Below are 6,000 nucleotides of genomic sequence, written 5' to 3'. Positions count from 1 at the left end.
GCAATTATCTTAACTGCCTAAAGCTGGAAATACACCTGAATGGGAGTGCAACCCAGCGAGAGGCAGCCAGACGCACCAAGAAGGGGGGGGCAGATGCTAATTACCCAGGCCCGGGATTGCTGGAGGGTCCCAGCGGGTGTCTGGGTACGCCGCTCCCACCCCTATTCCTCACCTGCGAGCTGGCAGCAGCCTCTTTCTCCCCAGCAGCCAGCACATGTTTACTAGTTTTTTAGGGGGCGTGATAACATCTTCATCGTTATTAGGCCACACCCCCTACATTACCCAGGCTTAGCCGTCCTCTCTACGCCCCTGGACTCAGCAATGTGATGTAACGATATCTTCAGCGGCGGCTGCTGCCTGTCCCTGGACTGCAGCTCCGTCCAAGGTGTGCTGGGGGGAGCTGGCCAGGACATATGAACACGTACCTCCCAACTGTCCCGATTCCAGCGGGACAGTCCCGCTATTCGGAGACTGTCCCGCTGTCCCACCCGCAGGTCGCAGTGTCCCGCAGGCAGGGCGGTGGCAGTTGGGAGATCCTGTGATCAACTCTGCTCTGCAAAACAGCCGGTGATCACTGAATTAGATGCCGTGTGTGTGGGGAGGAGAGGAAGGGGCCGCCCAGCTGCTCAGGGATGAAAAATGGGAATCATGCGGCGAGGCCTGCCCCCTTCCCGTGAAGCCCCGCCCCCTTTTCAGGTCTTCGGTGCGGCATGTCCCTCGTTACCAGATGCCAAAGTTAGGAGGTATGTGAACATACATGTGAAGTTGTGTATAACATATGTCCTGGCTTCCTTCCCCGGGAATCAGCAGCCGCTGCAGCATGCCACATACTGCTTAGCCTGTCAATCATCACTTAGCCCGCCCCCAGACTCCTATTCGCTGGTTTCACAGGAGTCCGGGGGTGGGCTACGCAAACCAAAAGCAATGCTAATCTTCATGTAGCTGAGTGACTATTTGTAACTGCACACACATGAAAAGTTATGAAAACCCCTATGTGGTACCCCGGAAAATTATGTGTGTGCCCCTTTAAGAATAACATACAAGTCCGCAGCAGCAGAAGGGGAAAGTGCTGGCACAGCAAGAGTTAAGCAAGGACCCTGGTCCGATCACATGGTCTGGATGCAGACTGCTGATTGGGCAGGGCAGCATGTGGACAAAGGAGGGGGAGCTGTGTTGAGACAGGAGGTGCTGGACGCATGCTGAGTGAGGAGCAGAGCGGGAGCTGAGGACGAGTGTCAGCCGCAGGACGCTGGGCAGCGTTGCAGAGTGTAAGCAGCAGGGTACTGTCGGAGAGCCAAGTGCCGGGTGAGTGGGTGTTGAGACACCACAGCCACAGATCGGACACCGCCAGGCCTGGTGAGAGGCTGCCGCGGCCATCTTGTAACAGTGAGGATAACTGGTCCAGCAATTGAAATCCTGAGTGAGCAAATTGGAAACTGCGTGGACAAAGCCCCGGGCAAGTTTGACACTAAGCTTAAGCAGCAATTGTCACCAGCTGTGCAGTTTTAAAGGGCGCAGACAGCATAGTGCCAAATTCCATTCGTTGAACCAAAGATGTTATTAAGGAAAACCCTTTTCCCCCACATTGACACTGTGAGTCTACCAAAGACTTTTATTACAAGTGCAAGACAAACATTTATTCTGAAAGACTGAGTTATTTTTCTTGGCAATTATAAGTAAAGCCCTGTAACAGAAAGAGAGTTTGTTCAACCAAAAAGACCCTCATTGTTAAGTAAGTTGAATCTGCCAAGAGACACTACCATCTCTTCACTAGCTACATCATCTTTGGATAGTACTGAGAACATTTGTCCATGTCGCAGGATTTCCCCATACATCTGTGTGCCAGTTTCTGCCATTGACACATTGTGCACTGCAGAATTCTACCAGAGCTCCAACGTTTATTGTCCGTGAAGACTCATACCTTGGCTAGGAGAGCTAGAAAGTTAGTGTTTGTTATTGCTGATTGTGTTTTTCATCACTCTCCTCATGAGCACATTATAGACTGTGAATCCAATTATCTTATGCTAATATTTGTGATTCCAATTAACATGTTCATCTGTGATTCAAATGATATTCTGCCATTCTTCTGTGATTCAAATCAATTGTATTTTGCATACTGAATGCTCCTTTGTGGTGTAACAGCCAATTGTCTTCTCTTTGTTCTTCCTTGATGCCCAATTCTTCTTTTTTGTGATTATTCAAATTCAATGCTAATTAACCAATCATCATCATCTTCAATCCAGAGTTCATTGCAGCTCAATAAAAAGACAGTTTATATACAAGGGAAAAGGGGAATGGGAATATTTCTGCACAAGTTTTATTATTGAATAGGTCCCCAATTGTTCATGTCATCTGTAATAGGATCCACAAAGTGGGGGTGCTGCCTAATACAATGAAGACAGAAGACAAAAAAACGAAAGAACAGAATTGTCTTTTTGTTGGCGCACTTAGAAAGGAGATTATTGTATTATTGTATTATTAATTTTAATAAGACTTGACCTTTATTATATTAGTTAAAATTTTTCCTGTTTGGTGAAATATAAACATACATATGTGAAAAAAATTAATAAAAAGTGATAATAAAATTGGCTTTCAGGCTCACTGTATTATTATTTCTATATTCCTAAGCTGTGTGTGTAGTTTCTAAATCTTTAACAAATTCTATACAGGAGGTCTATGATCAGAGACTGCACAGAAAAGTATTTTCGCAATATTGCGAATACTTCGTTCACAATTCTGCTAAGTTAAGATACACTCCCAGAGGGCGGCGGCTTAGCGTGTGCACTGCTGCGAAAAGTAGGCGGCAGCTTAGCGTGTGTAATGCTGCGAAACGCAGCTAGCGAGCGAACAACTCGGAATGAGGGCCATGGTTTTACCCAACTGCTAACAAATTTGCTGCTGCGATCAACTCTGAATTACCCACAAGATTCCTATTTTTGTGGCTTTTTCTGTGACGGGGGAACGTTCCGGTAAGCAGTAGCCTATGGCTGCATCCTTGGATGCAGTTTCACTGACCCCAGCAGCAAAGTTTAACCAGACATCCTGAGTTACTTGGATGTCCGATGGGCCAGCCAATGCACATGCAGTTGAGCCGGTGCTGCGTCTACGGAAGCAGCAGTGAATCCAAGAGGCCAGCAGGAGGTATCTATAGGGGTAATTCAGAGTTGATTGCAGCAGCAAATTTGTTAGCAGTTGGGAAAAACCATGTGCACTGTGGGGGGGGGAGAGGGGGGGGGGGGGGCAGATGTAACATGTGCAGAGAGAGTTAGATTTGGGTGGGTTATATTGTTTCTGTGCAGGGTAAATAGTGTCTGCTTTATTTTTACACTGCAATTTAGATTTCAGTTTGAACACACCCCACCCAAATCTAACTCTCTCTGCACATGTTACATCTGCCACACCTGCAGCGCACATGGGTGGTCATTCCGAGTTGATCGCTAGCTGCATTCGTTCACTATGCAGCGATAAGGCAAAAAAATGTCACTTCTGCGCATGCGTATGCGGTGCAATGCGCACGCGCGACGTACTATTACAACGGACAATGTAGTTTCACACAGGGTCTAGCGAAGCTTTTCAGTTGCGCTGCTGGCCGCAGAGTGATTGACAGGAAGTGGGCGTTTCTGGGTGTCAACTGACCGTTTTCAGGGAGTGTTCGAAAAAACGCAGGCGTGCCAGGAAAAATGCAGGCGTGGCTGGGCGAACGCAGGGCGTGTTTGTGACGTCAAAACAGGAACTGAATAGTCTGAAGTGATCGCAAGCGCTGAGTAGGTATTGAGCTACTCTAAAACTGCACAAAAATACTTTGTAGCCGCTCTGCGATCCTTTCGTTCACACTTCTGCTAAGCTAAGATACACTCCCAGTGGGCGGCGGCATAGCGTTTGCACAGCTGCTAAAAACTGCTAGCGAGCAAACAACTCGGAATGACCACCATGGTTTTTCCCAACTGTTAACACATTTTCTGCTGCGATCAACTCTGAATTACCCCCAATGTACACAAGACACTACCTGCGGCTTCTGTATGTTCTCACACAGCTGCTGTGTACAAAGACACAGAGGTGATGCCATTAGCGTCTGCCTGTGAATCAGCCCCTAAATTCTCTAGACAAAATTAATTTTCCCTTTTACTTTTTCGTTGTAACCCTTCATCGTTCTAACGTGAAAATGTACCCGACAGCGTGCAGCACTGAGAGATTGGCGGAGGAACATTGGTATTACAAGACTCCGCTGTGGCAGCAATGATCCCAACAGAGAAAATGTAATGGCATCGGCGCGATCCCAGCGAGCCTGACCTGTTTTAGATTGGCAAACAGGTTAGTTTTGCCTTTTAAATGATCGCCACTTTAAAACATCAGGCAGACTCGCCGGCATATCGCAGATGCCTGTAAGTCACAGGCAATTTCATTTTACCCTGACGTGCTAGTTAGGACGACATGTAAAAAATCTACTGTGTCTAAGGTCGACAGGTCCAAAATGTCGACAGATTCAAAAAGTTGACATGACAATGTTCAACGCGTGTTTTGTTTTTTAAATTAAACTTTTGCTTTATTTGCCATACGTTTGGACTACGATTGGGAATAGTAGCCTTGCCCGAAGCGCGGTGAGTGAAGCGAGCCCGTGAGGGTACACATTTACACTAATTGTGGTCACAGGTGATGAAACATACAAAAGGACACCCAAAAAAACGTGTCGACCTTTTTTTGTGTCGACTATTTCCATGTCGACATTTTGCACCTGTTGACCTTTTCTACCGTCTACCTTTTCCACGTTGACCCCTTGACCCTGGCGACCTGTTGCAAGTCAACCGTATGGAGTCAAACTATTGGCTGTCTATCTAAAACCTGTAGCTCTATGACACTTCACCCCTTCAAGGATATAGTATATAGAAGAGACACTAAAAAAAAGGTCATAAATCAGGGAGCTAAAGTTAATAAAGAGTTTCCTAAAAAGAAAAAACTTGTTTCAGGTTACATGTATAAGGCCTCATCTATGGCGGGGGTGGTGGTGTGTGTCTGTGGAGGTTGATCTGGTCACTGGCTGCTGGAGGAGAAGTAGAGTTGGCTACTGACTGTCCATGTCTAGCAACCATGAATGGATTTCTGGTGATGGTCGATAATTTTACCGCAGGTGTTTGATGTGGTGAAAGTCTTCCACTTTCTGCACTGTGCGTCTGCTTCTCTTTTCCTCAACGCACACAGACACAGTTTTTAGCCATGGCTGTCCAACCTAGAGATGTGTGCCAGACCATTTTTGCTGGATTTGGCTCTGATTTGTCATTCAGATTTGGATTTGACAAACCGCCGTGATTGGCTTTGGATTTGGATTTTTTTGGATTTGGAAATTGACAAAAAAAGCTAAAATCACATAATTTGTGATTTTTTTTATTTTTTTTGTTCCTAATTTTGACCACCTCACAGCTTACAATATTGTTTTTACCATTATTGGCCAATGGCTGCAGCGACCTGGCTGATTACTAAGCGACGGAGCAGCGTCACAGACACGCAGCAGTTTATAGCACATCTATGAAACATTGCCACACAGCAGTGGCAGAAATGAAAGTTGGTGCAACATGGAATTGTCCTTGGTCTCTCCCTCCTGGGCTCTCCCTCCCACCCTTATGTTGGATATTAAAAAGGACATGCACAGTTTAAGAAACCAAGCACTTCAGTGACAGGGACTGACACTTTTGTGGCTGAAGTGCTTGCTTTGTTTGGGCCTCCACAAGACAATTTTTTGCAAGGACTACCTCCAATCACTAATAAGGATGTTGATAATAAGGGTGTTAATTACATTATAATCTTGTAAAATAAATGTCATGAACTTGCTGCAAATTACGTAACATGGAGAGGTGCCTAGATAGCTAACGACCCTACCTCTACTAACTTTCGCTACACAAATAGGGCAGATGTCCTCACAAACATTGACCTTCATTCAGCGTCATTAGCAGTTTTGCAATCTTAGCAAAACTGCTAATAAGAAAAATCGCATGCTGGGGGCCGCCC

Source organism: Pseudophryne corroboree, chromosome 1, assembly GCF_028390025.1.
Source record: "Pseudophryne corroboree isolate aPseCor3 chromosome 1, aPseCor3.hap2, whole genome shotgun sequence".
Taxonomy (NCBI): Eukaryota; Metazoa; Chordata; class Amphibia; order Anura; family Myobatrachidae; genus Pseudophryne; species Pseudophryne corroboree.
Note: the sequence above shows the minus strand (reverse complement) of the source record.